Source organism: Peromyscus maniculatus, chromosome 10, assembly GCF_049852395.1.
Source record: "Peromyscus maniculatus bairdii isolate BWxNUB_F1_BW_parent chromosome 10, HU_Pman_BW_mat_3.1, whole genome shotgun sequence".
Taxonomy (NCBI): Eukaryota; Metazoa; Chordata; class Mammalia; order Rodentia; family Cricetidae; genus Peromyscus; species Peromyscus maniculatus.
In genome coordinates this window covers 61,692,251-61,710,008 of record NC_134861.1, presented here as the reverse complement: position 1 = coordinate 61,710,008, position 17,758 = coordinate 61,692,251, and the positions used below count along the sequence as shown (strand labels likewise).

General features: G+C 48.0%; 1 protein-coding gene across 11 annotated transcripts in view; it reads left to right on the top strand.

The window, feature by feature from the left end:
• Positions 1–17,758, top strand: part of Rbm47 (RNA binding motif protein 47) — a 135,213-nt gene that overhangs the window by 28,410 nt on the left and 89,045 nt on the right. The window contains exon 1 of one of the 11 annotated variants that reach the window (XM_042257468.2): positions 790–1,620. The exons of the other annotated variants lie outside the window; for them this stretch is intronic. The gene's annotated coding sequence lies outside the window, so the exon portion shown is untranslated. Of the gene's footprint in view, positions 1–789; positions 1,621–17,758 lie in introns of those variants that run through there. 11 annotated transcript variants of the gene reach the window in all.

The window sequence follows — 17,758 nt, the reverse complement described above, 5'->3', positions numbered from 1 at the left end:
ACAAGCCAGCATCTGTCCATCTGTCCCGTGACAGAAAGGATGGCTCCCGGGACAGCTGCCTGCCCTCTTGACAGTGCTCTGTGGGCTTGGCCCGCGGCTCCCATCGGGCTCCCAGGAGGCACACCGTGTTCCGGGCATTTGCCTTGGTTTCTGTCTCTTAGGCTTCTGGATTATTGCTGGCAGAGCTCGTGTCCACACTGGCAGCAGAAAGAGCAGCATAGAGTAACTGAGCAAATAAGGAAACTTTTAAATAGTGACTGCAGGAGCCAGGCCTGGTAGCATAAGCCTTTAATCCCAGCACTTGGGAGGCAGGGGCAAGAGAATCTCTGTGAATTTGAGGCTAACCTGGTCTACATAGCGAGTTCTCAGACAGCCAGAGCTCCGTAGCAAGACCCTGTCTCAAACAAAACCAAAAATTAAAACAAAACAAAACAAAAAACCCAAGGGGGGGTGGGCAGGGAACAAACTGAGGTGATTTCAGTTTCTTCTGCAAGAAAATAGGAACACAGACTCAAAGCAATACTCCTTCCTTCTTTCTCAGTCGAGGGTTTTCTGCTTTCCCCAGTGAGAATTCTGCAGCTGTGGTTGTGTGATTTCACCTTCCAAGGCTAGCTGAGGAATGTGTAGTGATAAGCCCCAGCCATGATCCATCGGTGAGGTTCATGGGCTCTGGGGCCAGGCTGCACATCTGTGAGTGGTCAGACCTTGGTGTTTGGTTAGCACAGAAAAGGACACTGGCTCTTGCAGGGGCCACTGAGGTGCGTGCCAAAAAAAAAAAAAAAGAGAGAGAGAGAGAATGCAAAAGATTAGTCATACAATAATTCTCAGCCATCAACCTCGAAGCATGTCTAAGTGACGAAAGACCGTGAACACAGAAAGTGATAGATGCTACGAGATGAAGACTCAAGGTCGAGGGTGATAAGAGTTATATCGAAAGGGTATCAGGATGGAAGTAAGGGAGGGGGCATCCTGAAGGACTTCCTGAAGGAGGCAGCGAGAAAGCAGCAGGATGAAATGTACAATGAGAATGTTCTAGGCTCCAGACAGCCCGAGCAGAGGCACCAAAGGAGAGCTACATCAGACTGTCCACAGAAGCGGAGAGCAGAGAACTGACTGACTGACCGCCTCTGAAGGGAAGGGAAGAAGGAACGGATTGGGTGTGAGGTCTACGTTGGCCAGGCTGTGTCTGGATGACAGTCTGTGTGCCCACGTCCAGTCTGTGAGCCTTCCCGGCTGAGCTGTGACCTCAGTTCTGCAGGGCTGCCGGATGACAGAGGCCTTGACTTTTGGTGTCCGGGCCCAGTGTTCCTCCAGGCAGACTTGCTATCTCATTACAAAAGACAGCTTACAAAACAGTCCGAAAGAACCACATTGTACTTCTGTCGGGTCCAACTCGAGAGGAGGATCCCAACTCGAGCAGGATGTGTTCTCGTTCGGGCTGGTGAGTTTTCCGCAGTGGAAGAAAGAGGCCACGGTGGAAACTGTCACATTTGAAGTGAGCAGAAGTGGGGGAGGAGGACAAGGATTTCCCCTGGCCATTTCCTGGGCCTGTCGGCGATGAGCTTTGATGGCTGTGCGGGCTCCCGTGACGTGGCTTCGGTGGGGCCCTCCCGCATTCAGGTACAGTTCCGTTCTTTCCCTCTGGACGGCTCCATCAGAGAGTGAAGAGCTATTTAATGTGTATGTTATAAAGCGCGCCCCAAGTGGTTTTCAATGACACTGAGTTGGGTGGCCACTAGGGTGGAGAATGCTATTTGGGAATCTCCGTGAGGGAACAGGAAAGGATCAGTGTGAAACCTGAATCCCTGCATCAAATTTTCAAGTTCCCATCCCTGCATCCCAGACCTGCAAAACAGGGATCTGATTGCAAAGTCTCAGAAGTGTGTGTGTGTGTGTGTGTGTGTGTGTGTGTGTGTGTGTGTGAGAGAGAGAGAGAGAGAGAGAGAGAGACAGACAGACAGACAGACAGACACTAGGGACTGAACCTAGGGCCTTGTGCATCCTAATCCTAGATAAATGATCTACCACGGAGCTATACTTCCAAATCTCTTTTTGTCTTTTATTTTGAGACAGGGTCTTACTAAGTTGCCCAGGTTGTCCTTGAACTTCTTCTGTAGCCCAGAGTCTTATTTACTTTTCTGTTGCTGTGATAAATGACTGCAACCAAGGCAAGTTTTAGAAGGAAGGCGTTTTTTTTTTTTTTTTTTTTTTTGTTGTTGTTTTTTTTTGTTTTTTTTTAATAGTTTCAGAGGAAGAATCCATACTGGTGGGAGAGGCATGGCATGGCAGCTGACATCCTGAGCAGGTTCTTCAACCTCAGACATGATACAGAGAGAACTGACAGTTAGGGCAGGCTAAAACCACACAACAGATCCCTTATTTTCTAGCTGTAAAAAAACTAAGCTCCAAGGAAGTCATGTGATCAGCACAAAATTATGCATGATGTTATCTAGAATATATGCCCCTTGTTTGCATACAGTGATCCAAATCCCCTCTGTTTACCTCATCCTCCTGGCATCTTGCCTTAAAATGTTGGGAGCCGAGAGAGAGTCCCTAGTGGTGGCCTTGTTCCTACAGGCCCCGTTCTCCCAGGGTGACTCTCGTGGCTGCTCACCACTTGCCTGTCCTTGGAGTTGAGATGCTGCTGGATACCTGAGGAGATGATGGAGTCAGCACTGAAAGTGGTGGAAACGAGGGGCCGGTTAACGGGATGCGCTCTTCTCATCCTGCTCGTGGCTGACTCTGTGTGGCATTCTTTACACCAAGCCCCCAAAGGCAAAGCCGTCCAGAATACAGGGCAGCCAGGTCCCACTCAATACACCTTTTGGAGGAGAGGGATTGGTCGCATCCCTGGCGCCGATCCCTCTCCTCCCTTAAACATGCTAAATTTTCAAGTTCACCCCTCCTAGGCATTTAGCACAGGGCCCTGGTGGTGTGAGAAGAAAGAAAAGAATGCCACCTTTGCCTGTCACCTTCCAGCCTACCAAAGGACACCCACCCACTCTGCCTTCTCCCTAGAATGTATTCGTTTACTCATTCAAAAAAATATTTCTAGAGTGCCTGCTGTTTGCCGGGTGTTATATTTGGTTTGGGACATTGGCAACCTCCCCCCCTCCCCTCCCCTGCCAGTGTCATGCTTGAACGACGACCCATCTGGGTCTCAGTTGTCAGAGGAGGTAGTTAATGATTTTGTGTGATCGTGAGCTGAGATGACTCAGTCTTGTGGAGGTGCCTGAGTTTGCTTTGATTTTGCTGTTGAGTGTGGATGCTGAGACAAGTTTGGACCTGAAAGACAACACGGTGGTTCCTCTGGTTGATCACGACTGCCATGTGAGGTGAGGTGATCCCAGGCAGGGGGAGGTACAGGCCTTTTCTTTACAGGTCTTTAGATGTCAGTTTATTAGAGCCTAATGAATCAATTAGAGATGAATGTGGAGTAATTGTGTTCCTTTCTAACTTGTGCAATAAAACCCATGGTTTCTGATGCTCTCTCTGTGGAGCACAGAGAAGCTTGGTCCTGATCTTCTCTCTTTTCCTTTTCATCTGACAGGTGAATTCCACCCCAAACCAACCACCCCTGCTGTTCACAGCTAATTTTTAAAGTAAACACAAGAAACTCCATTTTTCCTAGTTTAACTAACATGGAAACGCCTAATCCTCTTAGTTTTCTTGATTTTGCAAGCCAAGATTTGTTGGGATAAAAGCCTTTAAGTAGTCAGTCACGTGGACTAGGTATTCATTCAGTGACCCTCAAGTGAAATCTGCTAGAACAGCAAATCAATGGCTTAAGACTGCCATTTGCTTGGCTAATTTTCAACTCCAGGTTGAGCAACTTTAATGGAAACGGTGAATGCGGACAATTAATCTTGGTACAGAGGGAACAGGCACTTCACGTTTTTACCTAAGGCCGCACACCGCTTTCAGATGCCTCTATTTTTAGCCCATGAGAGAAAATAAACCCCAAAAGCCATGGGTTGTAACTGTCCTGTCCAGCACAATGCCCATGCCATTGTGACTACTGAAACGTTGCAGTATGCCTCCCGTGACTGGGGCCAGTTTAAATTGATATCAATTTCCATTTAAAAACAGAAGCCATGGGCCGGGTATGGTGGCACATATCTAGAGGCAGAGGCAGGTGGGTCTCTGTGAATTTTAGGCCAGCCTGATCTACATAGAGAGTTCCAGGCAGCTATCACTACATAGTGAGGCCTTATCTCAAAAAAAACGAAACAGACAGACAAGCAAACAAAATCTGCAGATGTGTTTAGCTATTTTATGCTATTAGCACCCTGTAGTTACGTTTAAGGTAGGGTTACAATCCAGCACAGTTGTGCTTAAATGTCAGACCGCCTGTTTTCTGTATTTGACCTTGGATTGATGTTTTAAATTTGTTAAGCTTTGGTTTCCTTGCTTATGAAATGGCACAGTAGGGGCTGAAGAGTTGGCCCATCAGCTAAGAGCACTGGCTGCTCTTCTAAAGGACCCAGGTTCGATTCTCAGCACTTACACGGCGGGACACAATTGTAACTCCGGTTTTCAGGGACTCTGATGCCTTCTCCTAGCTTCTATGGGCACGAGGCACAAAATTACACTCATGGAGACAAAACACCCGTACACACACACACACAAAAAAAAAAAAAAAAAAAAAAATAAAGTGGAAAAAGGAGAAAATGAATGGTTCAGGAAATAGGCTCCAGTTTATAATATCTGAATGAACACTATAAAGTGTTTAACACGTGTAGAATGCCTGGCCCACCAGAAACACTCGTTTTCTCGTGGTTGTTCCGGATGATGTGGGGCTGTGGCGCTGGCTGTGGTTTGTGTAGTCCTGGGGGTTGAATCCGGGGCCTTTGCACCTCCCAGGCCTGGGAGTGCTCCACCACTGAGCTACCTCCCCACCCCCGACCCGCACTGTCGGTGTTCGCGGCATTCTAAGTACAGTGGCGGTCTCAAAATCGTTCCCCGCCATCTTCCGCTGGCTCCTGAAGGGCTTTGTCAGGGTCGTTGGTCTGCATTTTGTGTTTAGTGCTAAAAGTACTTCTAAGCCGGGGCTGGAGAGAGGGCTCAGCGCTTTAGGGATGTGCTGCTCTCGCCAAGGACCGGGGTTCTGATTCTAGCACCCAGGTCAGGTAGCCAGCAACTGCCTGGAGCTCCGGCTCCACCGGATTGGACAGCTCTTCTGTCTGGCCTCCTGGTGCACCCGAATTCACAAGGCATGCCCCCACGTACTCATACATTTTAAGGGGAAAAAAAATCTTAAAAAAAAAACAAACACCACTTGTGTATGATCTTCTTGTGGTCAAGCCTACCGATCTGAATTTACCTCACCTTAATCTCCCTAGCCATTCTTTGTATCCATTCCGCCATTAGCCTGCAATCTGAATTTGCTTTTATTCATTTCTTTTTTCCCCTCTGAACTTGGCAGAGTCTCTGCAGTCTACAAAGTTTTACTTGTCCGTGTGTATAAAGCACCTGTTATACGCCAGGACCGCTGATCGGTGCTGGGGCGCAAAGATGAAAACTAAAATCCCCGGCTTCCGGGAGCTTGCTACCCGGAAGGGAGTCTGTAACTCAGGCACTCGGATGTCACAGGTGGGGAGGGAAGGCGGGACGGAGTGGGCAGGGGCAGGAAGGAAGCGGTGGCCTCTACCAGGCAGGCAAGAAGGAGGTGCGACAAGTGTGGTCACACTGATGAATGAGTCCGCGCTGTGCGTGGAGCGCAGGCTGAAGAAGATGAGACCTGAGCGCAGACACCCGAAAGGACTTGAATGTCTTTAAGAAGAGTGGGGTGGGTCACGGCATGAAAGTAGGAATTAGGGCCAATTTGTCAGGGACAGACTGGAGAGGTCCGAGAGGATAGGTCACCCCGTGTTTTCCTAGTAATAGTGAGCGGCACACCAGATCTCGGTTTGAGAAAGATCTCTCTGGCAACAAGGACTCTAGCTGGGCTGAGAGCGCTTCTGAAGCTACTGAGAGCCCAGTTGACTCAACTGAGGTGTTTGTGGTGGGGAGAGAGAACGGAGTGAAGGGAGCCGAGTCTAGGCACCAGCGTTTTGGTATCCATGGCTTTCTTTTCCTCCACTCGGGTCTGATGTCTCACGGCCAGCTCCCTGATTGATACAGGCACCCCCCCTGCATGCTCTCAGTGGAGTGTGAATTCCCATGTGTCCAACACCGCATACCTAGTACTTGCAAGTGTGCTCACATGTTTGACACTCATTAGACACTTACTGTGTTCTAAAGCTTTGGGGAAACAGCCTTCACTAAAGTGACATTCCGCAATTCCAAGCATCAGTTGCTTAGTTACTTTGGGAGGTTGGGTGTGAGAGAGAATATCCGTTCTCTCTCCTCTCACACCTCCCTTTCTCTGCCTCACTTCCTACAGTCCTGGGGAATGAACCCAGAGCTTCACACACACACACACACACACACACACACACACACACACACACACACTACACATTGTACTCCTGAGGGTAATTGATAGGAGCTAAATAAAATAATTCTCAGGCCAGGTACTCCAAGGAAAGGATGAGAACTGCTGCTAAGAACCCAGATAAGGAAGGAGCTGTAGAGATTGCTGGGCAATTAAGAATGCTTGCTGTTCTAACAGAGGACCTGGGTTTGGTTCCCAGCACCCACATCAAGCGGCTCACAATGGCTGAGACTCCAGCTCAAGAGAATCTGACGCTGGCCTTCAGGCCTCTGAGGGCACCAGAACACACGTGCACACACTCCTAGCCCCATACACATAAATAAATAAATCTTAAAAACAAAAACAAAGAACCTAACAAAGATAGCTATAGCCAGCCCGCTGTCAGCCAACAGAGTGGGAACCTGGGAATAAACACTGGACCCCTCTCTATACTTCCCACCACTCATCTTCTGCCCGGGCCTCCAACGACTGAACTGGTGTTCCAGGGCAGGAGAGCTGACTCTGCAGAGATTGGCCTGCAGGATGCCAAGGACAGGAGCCGGGGAGCCCCACGACACCCTGGCTGTGAAGGGTTTATCTGCTGACCTGGTGCAAACAGGGGAACAATAAAGCACAGGAGCCATCCTGACGTCTTTGTGTCTGCACCGGCATCTAGAATGTTCTGGGAGGAATCCATTCTCTGTGTGTACGATTCTGAACCTGACTGAATGGTGTGCACAACCTTGGGATGTACTATGTTCTGAAACCAGTGTTTTGTGTAAATCCTAGCAATGATAAAGGCTTTAACCTTCCATAAGAGCATCCCTGTGCTTGCCCAGATGTCCAGGATACACTGTAACATATGGTCCTTGTGATGCTGCTTTACCTTGTGATGCTGCAAAAAAAATCATTTGCACATATGAATTGTATAGAGAGGTATTATTATGTCATTTCCCCACATATAGTTTATAACGTTGATCATATTCATCTCCCTCTTTTACCTGTCTTACCTCCTGATGAGTATTCCTAGTCCTGTTCTACTTTCTTGCTTTGTGTTTTAAAGACAGGTTCTCACTATGCAGCCTTGGCTAGTCTGGAACTCCCTATCTAGACCAGGCTGGCCTGGAACTCACAGAGATCAGCCTGCCTCTGTCTCCTGGATGCTGGGGTTAAAGGCGTGAGCCGCCACCGCCCGGCCACGCCTGACTTTTTGAGACCGTGTCTAGGATAGCCGAGGCTGGAACCATCTTCAGCAGCCTAAAGGAGCAGTGCATTGTAGGGGTTGTGGACTGCCTTGTTGGAACACAGACCGGAAGGCTGTCCCGATGCGTCATGCTTACTTTGCCATGCTGTGGGAGATCTGGATGGGGCAACAGGGGACAGTGTCCTGCCAGAGGGTGCCAGTGAGGGCAGTCCACAGTTAGTTAGCCAGTGAGGGCAGTCCACAGTTAGTTAACCAGTGAGGGCAGTCCACGGTTAGTTAGCCAGTGAGGGCAGTCCACAGTTAGTTAACCAGTGAGGGCAGTCCACGGTTAGTTAGCCAGTGAGGGCAGTCCACAGTTAGTTAACCAGTGAGGGCAGTCCACAGTTAGTTAACCAGTGAGGGCAGTCCACAGTTAGTTAACCAGTGAGGGCAGTCCACAGTTAGTTAACCAGTGAGGGCAGTCCACAGTTAGTTAACCAGTGAGGGCAGTCCACAGTTAGTTAACCAGTGAGGGCAGTCCACAGTTAGTTAGCCAGTGAGGGCAGTCCACAGTTAGTTAGCCAGTGAGGGCAGTCCACAGTTAGTTAGCCAGTGAGGGCAGTCCACAGTTAGTTAACCAGTGAGGGCAGTCCACAGTTAGTTAGCCAGTGAGGGCAGTCCACAGTTAGTTAACCAGTGAGGGCAGTCCACAGTTAGTTAGCCAGTGAGGGCAGTCCACAGTTAGTTAACCAGTGAGGGCAGTCCACAGTTAGTTAACCAGTGAGGGCAGTTCACAGTTAGTTAGCCAGTGAGGGCAGTCCACAGTTAGTTAACCAGTGAGGGCAGTCCTCAGTTAGTTAACCAGTGAGGGCAGTCCACAGTTAGTTAGCCAGTGAGGGAAGTCCACAGTTAGTTAACCAGTGAGGGAAGTCCACAGTTAGTTAACCAGTGAGGGCAGTCCACAGTTAGTTAACCAGTGAGGGCAGTCCACAGTTAGTTAGCCAGTGAGGGCAGTCCACAGTTAGTTAACCAGTGAGGGCAGTCCACAGTTAGTTAACCAGTGAGGGCAGTCCACAGTTAACCAGTGAGGGCAGTTCACAGTTAGTTAGCCAGTGAGGGCAGTCCACAGTTAGTTAACCAGTGAGGGCAGTCTACAGTTAGTTAACCAGTGAGTGCAGTCCACAGTTAGTTAGCCAGTGAGGGCAGTCCACAGTTAGTTAACCAGTGAGGGCAGTCCACAGTTAGTTAGCCAGTGAGGGCAGTCCACAGTTAGTTAACCAGTGAGGGCAGTCCACAGTTAGTTAGCCAGTGAGGGCAGTTCACAGTTAGTTAACCAGTGAGGGCAGTCCACAGTTAGTTAACCAGTAAGTGCAGTCCACAGTTAGTTAACCAGTGAGGGCAGTCCACAGTTAGTTAACCAGTGAGGGCAGTCCACAGTTAGTTAGCCAGTGAGGGCAGTTCACAGTTAGTTAACCAGTGAGGGCAGTCCACAGTTAGTTAACCAGTGAGTGCAGTCCACAGTTAGTTAACCAGTGAGGATACAGCTTGTTTCTCCCCAGGGCTTGTCTGCCTGTTGCCGCTGTGGTGACGGTCAGTGGGCCTCCTCTTCAGCATCCCTCCTAATTTGCTAACCCAACCTCATGCCTGGGAATCCTGATCTGGTGTCTACAAGGCTATCCTGGTGTTCTGAGGAATTCTCAGTCTCTCAGGAGAAAAATAGAGTGTAGGTTCCAAAAGGAAAAACAAATATCGCTTGCTTGATATGATTATATTTTTTTAAAAAGATTTATTTATTTATCTAATGTGCACTGATGTTTTGCCTGTATACACTCTGAGATATGATTATCCAAGTTATACTCATAATCTTAGATCAGAAACATGGGCGAGAAAAGGATTTGGGCCGAGAAAGTCACTTGGATTTTAAATTTTTTTTACATGTTCGTATGTATGTAGTTTGCGTGTACACACACATACATACATATGTGTGGTGGTGCCATGGCACATGGGTGGAAACCAGAGGGCAATTTGGGGCAGTCATTTCTCTGCACCATGTGGGTCCCAGGAATTGACCTCGGGTTGTCAGTCTTGGCGGCAAGTGCCTTTAGCCGCTGGGCCGTCGCTGCAGCCGACGCTGTTGCTGTGCTGTGTAAAGTAGTAGAACATACATTTAGCAAGTCTGTGTGGAGTGGAATCGTGCGACTTTGTTCATTCAACAGTTCAGTCGGAAGGTGGGTTGGTCAGAAGTCTGACATTGGTACATTGGAAGTTAGACTGAACTGGAATTTGGGGATCCTCTGAAAGCATATATTGGACTCTGAATACGATTTTTTTTTTTTTAATATGAGAAGGATCAGTTTGGGAGGAAATGTTCCGAGCTCTGTTGGCCAGTAATTACCTTAAAATCCTCTTCCCGAACGGAGCCATCGCGCCAAGATGGCTGGGAAAATGGCAAAGGAAGACCCACAAGGAGGAACGCTTTGCAGGCTCCTGCGAGAGCTCCTTGTAGAGGTGCTTTCTGCATGGGAGTGGGGGTGCTCTGGTGTGAAAAGGGGTGTCTTAAATTAGATAAGCCAGGTCTCTCTCTGTTAAGGCACATTATTCTTACAAGTTATACACAGAATTTTAATTACACAGAGAATCTGAACTAGTGGCTTCTACATCTAATGTAGGGTGTGATCCACTCCCCACCCCCCTTTTAATTTTAAGTCAGGGTCTATTGCAGCCCAGGCTAGCCTCTGACTCACGGCAATCCTCCTGCTGTAGCCTCTCAAGTGCTGGGATGGCCGTCTGCACCACTAAGCCCGTCTGATTTAGGAGTGATTCCAGTTATTATGGTTAGTGTGCCAGACAGTTAGGCGCTTTTTGAATTCGGAGGCAGGGTCTCATGGGTAGCCTGGGTTGGGCTGGAATCTACGGCGTCAATCAAGCTGGCTTTAACTCAGGGATCCGCCTGCCTCTGCTTCCCAAGTGCTTGGATTAAAGGTGTGCGCCACTGCTTTGCATACAGTCAACTCCTGATGGGGAGCTGAGGCATGGAGAAGTCACTGCTTCCTAGTCCCCTGATAGGTCACCTGATGTGAGGTTGAGAGAGACAGAGGAAGGCTCCCCAAAGGTAAGTGTACGGGTGTAAGGGCAGAGTAATTTAAATTGCTGTACCAGATGTGGGAAGGATGTGGGAAGAAAATCTAAGGCGACTGGAGTGAAGTAGAAATTCAGGCAGAAGGAGGCCATGCAAGCTACAGAAATCTCTTAAGCTCCAGGGTGTAGACTCCTACATGCCTGTCTTTGGTTTCTCTCATACCTCTGGCTTATCATCCGTTTGTGCCCATGGAGCCAAATGCTGAGTTTGAAACTTGATGGGAAGACTTTTTTTAAAAAAATCTGTTTGTAGGTTTTTTTTTAAACCATAAGGTTATTATACTTTAAAAAAAAAAAAGTCTGAAATGAAAAAAAGAAGAAAGGAAAGAAAGAAAAAAAAAAAGAAAACCAGGAAAGCGAAAACAGTATTTTAAATTTTAAAATATTTATTTGAGACAGGATCTCATTGCCCAACCACAGCTATCTTAGAACTCACTGTGTAGACCAGGATGGAATTAAAGGCATGCACCACCACACCCAGCTCTTGAAACAAGACTTCCAAAAATTGAGACCAGCCCCACGTGGTGGTTAGTGCACACCTTGAATGTCCTGGAGGCAGAGGCAGGAAGAACTCTGAGTTTGAGACCAACATGATCTTTTTTGTTTTTGTTTTTGTTTTTTTCCCCGAGACAGGGTCTCTCGGTGTAGTTTTGGTGCCTTTCCTGGATCTCGCTCCGTAGACCAGGCTGGCCTCGAACTCACAAAGATCCGCCTGCTTCTGCCTCTGCTGGGATTAAAGGTGTGCGCCACCGCCACCGGCCCAACCTGATCTTATACAGGCAGTGTACACAGTGAGAACCTGTCTAAAACATAACGGTTGGATGGTTGGTTGAATAAATAAATATGAACTCGTCTTCTGTCCCTGCTCTGTCCAGGCTGTTTTCTAGAGCCCTCTTCTCACAGTGATGAACTCCTGGGGCCACGGGAGGTGGAGCGTGCACCCAGCTGCTGAGGGGAACCCTCGTGAGCAGGCGTCGTTTGGGGAAGTAGCAGTGGCTGTGCTTTGCTCAGGGCGTGCAGGAGCTGCATGTGAGCCCAGACACTAGGGAAACTGGCCTCCGTCTCTTTCCCAGAACTCAAGCTGCCGTGGGTGGGCTCAGCTCTGCGCTAGGAAGCCGTTTCCGAAAGTGAGCCAGCCCATAAGGAACTGGGCAGTCATGTGTCTGTGAGTGATTCACTGAAGGCCTCTTCCCGATCACGTGACTCCCGGGCCACCAAGTGTGTGCTAGGCTGAGAGTCAGCGATTCATGGCCTTTCCAGGGGCACTTATTTGAGGAACTTGTGTTTTTCTCCTGATAAAATCCCGTGTAGACTGGCTGACCCTAGTAGCCACCAGCTCTTTGACACCGGGAGAGCTTATTTCATGGCGGCTTGCCTTAGTTTCTTCTTCTGTAAAATGGGCACAATATTGCCTAATGGGACTAAGACTTCAGCTGTCGATGTTATTATTCTGTGTGCATGTGGGCGCATGTAGTGCGGCATGCATGTGGTGTCAGAGGACTCCTCTTGTGGAGTCAGTTTTCTCCACCTTTCCATGAGCCCTAGAGTCTAAACTCAGGTTGCCAACTGAGTTTATTTGGTGAGCCATCTTTCTAGCCCGTTCAAAGGATTCGTCTGACTATTATGTGATAACACGCTCTAAACATGTATAATAGTGCCTGCCGCATGGTAATCACAAACGTCTAGCCAAATAAGGTTAGGACTGGGGTTGTAGCTTCAGGCCTAAATTCCATCCCAGCATCAGCAAAATAAGTTAAATAAGTAAGATAATTGCTAGCTTCAAAGATATGTAGTTCTTATTACATTACTAGGTTGATATTTAGGGGGTACTTTAGCATTTGGAAAATGTATTCCTATTTATTATGTTATTATTATTATTATTATTATCGTTTTTTTTTAAAGATTTATTTATTATGTATACAGCATGTATGACTGTAGGCCAGAAGAGTGTACCAGATCTCATTACAGATGGTTGTGAGCCACCATGTGGTTGCTGGGAATTGAACTCAGGACCTCTGGAAGAGCAGTCAGTGCTCTTAACCTCTGAGCCATCTCTCCAGCCCTATTATTATTATTATCATTCTTATTTATTATGTTAGCTGGTCAGAGGATAGAGAGGCTTTAGAGAGTTTTGTGTTCAAAAGAAACAAACTAAGGATGTAATCTGGGAAAAATAGAGATCACAAGTTAAGGCCTGAGCTTCCTGAAGGAATACATCCACCGCCTACGGCTGCAGTCTCGCTGGGAGGCTCAGCCTCTCAGCAAGTGATGGGGCCTCACCGCAGGTGCCTTTTCCCTGTCCTTCTACTGGAGCCCTTGGGGGAGCCTATCCAGATAAACTATTGATAACACCCTTTCCGTGGGCACAGCACCCCCCCCCCCCCAGGAGCACAGCACCCTTCCCATGGGCATGACACCCTTCCTAGGACACAGCACCCTTCCCATGGTCATGGCACCCTTCCCATGGGCATGACACCCTTCCTAGGACACAGCACCCTTCCTGGGGCATGGTACCCTTCCCATGGTCATGGCACCCTTCCCATGGTCACAGCACCATCCCCCTCAGGAGCACAGCACCCTTCCCATGGTCATGGCACCCTTCCCAGGGACACAGCACCTTTCCCATGGTCACAGCACCTTTCCCATGGTCACAGCACCATCCCCCTCAGGAGCACAGCACCCTTCCCAGGGGCACAGCACCCTTCCCAGGGGCACAACACTCTTCCCAGGGCCTGTTGGTCAGGGGAGGCCACCAGCCTATCCTGTCCCAGCTGAGATGGCATCTGAGAGCTCAGCTGTCCCTTTCCTCCTGGAGCAAGACTTCAGGAGCTTGACACTGTGAGCAGAGCGGAGGAAACCAGGTAGGAACCAGCTGTGTCTCTTCACGTGATCAAATTGTGTCACGTGTCTCTTCAGTGCTAAACTGTAACAATCCCCGGGCAGCTGGTCTGCATTGGCCTTTGGACACAAAGTAGCGCTGACCCAAGTGACCTGAGGGGGGTTGAGGTCAAAGCCATGGACGACTGAAATCTTAAGGCTGGGCGGCACTTCTTGAGAATTTCTGGTGGTGCGTCCTTGCAGGTAGCCCTGGTAAAATGTTCCCCACGTGAGCTGTGGTGCAGTTGAGCATCCCCGTGGGTCTGTGGTGCTTGAAGCTAGGATAGTCCGGGCTCTGCAGGGCACAGCTGGTGTTCTGGATCGTTTTATGGGTTGTCTGGCATTACAGAAAGTGGAGCCCCCACCCCTTGCCACCACCCCCAAGATGCCATCAACATCCACCACCGTCTTCAGGCATCCCCAAGTAGCTTCCTGGGGTCCCCCATGGCTTCAGATGACCCCCAGTACTCTGAGACCCTTAGGGATCTCTAAGTGTAGGAAATGGCTGAGCTGTGTCCCTTTTCTGCCTCGGGATTTTACTCCTTGAATTTTGTTCTTTCTAATACTTGTTTCAAGACCTCCCTTCTCTTTATGACCTTGTGATTACTCGCAACATTTTCTTTAAAAAAGTCCACAGAACACAGAGTTGTCTATAACAGTCTGGAGAGTCATTCTGCTGAGGGTGGTATTTTTTTGGGGGGAGTGGGGTGCAGGGGTTGTTAATCTGAATTCCTCCTTTTAACTTTTCAATTTGACTCCTTAGTTCCCTCTAATCAAATGTCCTCATTTCTTAGAAAAAAAACCTGTAATTAAACTTGATCTTCTTACTAGAAATTTCATTTCCTTTCATGGTGTTAACTTTGCCCGGGCTATTTCTGAAATAATGAATTTGTCTTTTATGTAAAAAAAAAAAAATTTAGTTTCTTCTACTCTTGAAGAATATCTTGGGTCCCAAAAGTCTAATAAGCTGCAGTCCCCACAAGAGCTGAAGAACAACCTGGATTTGCCCACCCTATGTGGTCACTGCCCTCTTCCTCATTTGTGTGAAAAACATCTCCACACAGCTCTGGAGTCCTACGGGTTTGTAGGGTCATGTGACCTACCATTCAGCTTCACACAAATGAACATTCTAAGCCCCCAATACTATTTTGATGTTTTACAGAAATCAGAAGTCCATATTTCTGTAAACTTTTCCATTTTTTACAAAAAGATTTTATTTATTGAGTTACTTTTTTTTTTAATGTGTGTGAATATTTTGTCTGTCTGTTTGTGCACCAGATGTGTGACTGGTGCCCACAGAGGCCAGGAGAGGTGTCAGGTCCCCTGGAAATGGAGTTATAGTCAATTGAGAGCTGGCATGTAGGTGCCAGGAATTGAACCCTGGTCTTATGGAAGAGCAGCCAGTGCTTTTGAAGTCTGAACCATCTCTCTCCAGCCCTCTTTTCCAGTTTTTAATAGTCTTAAAATATTCTTCCTTTTCTTAAGCACTGAAGACAATTTCTCCTTACAACATTTACATCTTTGTTATAACAAATTCTAATCTAATTGTAAGAGCCACGGGGCACAAAGGAGAAAACAGAACTCCTCTGAGGTTTTATTTATTTTTGTTGTTTCTTTGCCCGCTAGTAATGTCTCCATTCTTCCAGCAAGTAATCAGCCATTATGGTATGCTAACTCAGAGGTACTGTGATTGCTCACTGAAGAAAATCAAATACAGAGCCAGGCTTGGTGGCTCACACTTTAATCCCAGCACTGGGAAGACAGAGGCAGGTGGGTCTCTGTGGGTTCAAGGCCAACCTGATCGGTCTAGAGCATGAGCTACAGGACAGTTAGTACTACACAGGGAAATTCTGTCTTGAAAAATAAAAAAAAAAAAAGAAAAAGAAAAAGAAAAGAAAAGAAGATCAAGTACAGGAAGGCTAAATGATTTGCATGCACTAGGAAGCGACAGATCATGACTAATGCTACAGTTTTTCTAACACCATGCAGAGAGCTTCCTTGGGTCCAAGAATGAGTCTCACTTGACCCACAGACCTAGTTTGGGGCAGTAATTTATATCACTAGAGGCACTGAACTCTACTTGAAGAACTTTTCAGTGAGGACACAGCAGCTTCCTGAATATTGTTTGTGTGTGTGTGTCTAGGGTCAAATGTATGTGCTCACCGACAGAGGCCATAGAGGAACATCCACTGGAGGCAGCATGCTTTCCTGAAGCCTCAGCTAGTAGTCAGCAAGCCCCATTGATCTCCTGCCTCTGCTCACTACCAGGGTGTTCATGTACAAGGATCCCTCGATTTTCACGTGTGTGCTGGGTTGGGGTAGGAAGCTAGGCCCTCATATCTGTGCAGCAAGCACTCAGATTCGAGCGTAGTCTGTTTGAAAATCTTGCGTATGCCATGAGGGTTGATAAACGGTTGTGTGTATGGCGCAGCCCAGCTGGTTGTTAAACTATTAAAGCCCTTCATTGTCGTCCTGAGCAGTTGCTGTCCTGTGTTGCCAGTGTGTCCGCCACAGCAGCCTGGCCTCCACCTCTCACATGCTGGGTGGAATTACAGGGACGTGTCACCACACATCACACTCAACTCCTGTTTTTGAGATCCCACTCTGTATCTCAAGCTGGCCTCAAACTTGGAATCCCCCTGCCTCAGTCTCCTGAGTGCTAGATGACAGGTATGCGGCACCACACCAGACCCAGCTTTGTCTTTTTCAGCACATTCTGCTCACATCTGTCTGAAGACTGTCCTGCAGCTCAGGGCCAGCAACCCAGAGGTGCATGCATGGCAGAGTTCCTATGGGCCAGGTTGCATCCCCTCATGGTGGCATGCATCCCTCCCGCCCGCCCCCACTGCTAGAGCAAAATCTGATTCTGGCTGGGATGTGGAACTGTGGTCTACCTGTGGACCACACAAGAGGTGACCTCTACACTTTATATTCTCCACACCTTTCAGATAATTTGGGCCGTCGTCCTTCTACAGTGCCGCTCTGACGGGCATGTCCATGCAGTTGATTCTGTTCTTTCTTTTTCAATTTTAAGAGGTAGCCTTGGAGGTGGACAGAGTAAAGAAAAGACACCTACACACATACCCACAGTAGCAAGTATACACACCATGCATACATACAGCACTGGACACACAGATGGACACACACACACACACAACTTTTTGTTTTGAGACAGGGTCTCTCTGTGTAGGCCTGGAACTTCCTACATAGACCAGGATGACCCTACTCCCAGAGATATGCCTGTGCCACCACATCCAGCCCTACTTTTTTTTTTTTTAAACAGAAAGAAAAAGGGCTGGGCGGTGGTGCCACATGCCTTTAATCCCAACACTTAGGAGGCAGAAGCAGGTGGATCTCTATGAGTTTGAGGCCAGTCTGGTCTACAGAGTGATTATCAAGACTGACACCTTGTCTTGAAAAAACAACACAAAAAAGAAAGTAAGTAAGTAAAAAGAAAAGAAAAAAAAAGAAACAATCAGTGTCTATGGGGTCACTGAAGTTGGATGGTGAGCAACTGTCCTAAAATGCACCTCTGGTTTTAAAATAGACTGTATTATGGATGGCTCATTCGGAATCATTTTATTCATTTATATATTTGTTTTTACTGTGGTATTGGGGCTCAAACCTTGATCTCCTGACCTTCCTGCCGCCATCCTCACCCTGGCTACCTTAACGGTGGACTTGGAGGATCAGGAGCTCAAGGTCAGCATCAACTATAAAGTAAGTTTGAGGCTAGCCTGAGCTACATGGGCTCCTGTCTCAAGCACAACACAGTACAAAACAAAAAGAAGAGAAACTCACTTTGGGGTCGTCGACATGTTACCTTCCTAGAGGTGGCCTTGGAATGGTGTGCTGGCTAGTTTTGTGTCAACGTGACACACGCTAAAGCCATCTGACTTTACCTTGGGAGGTAACGGGACAGAGAGACAGGCAGATCCTTGGCTCACTGGCCAACCAGCCTATCTGAACCAATGAACTTCTGGTTCAGTGACAGACTCCGTCTCAAAGAGATAAAAGGTGGGGACTGGAGCATGATACTCAGCCTTGATCTCCAGCTTGCACACACGCAAACACCTGTGTGCGCCTGCAGGCGTGCACTCTTGGTGGGGCACACACACACACACACACACACACACACACACACA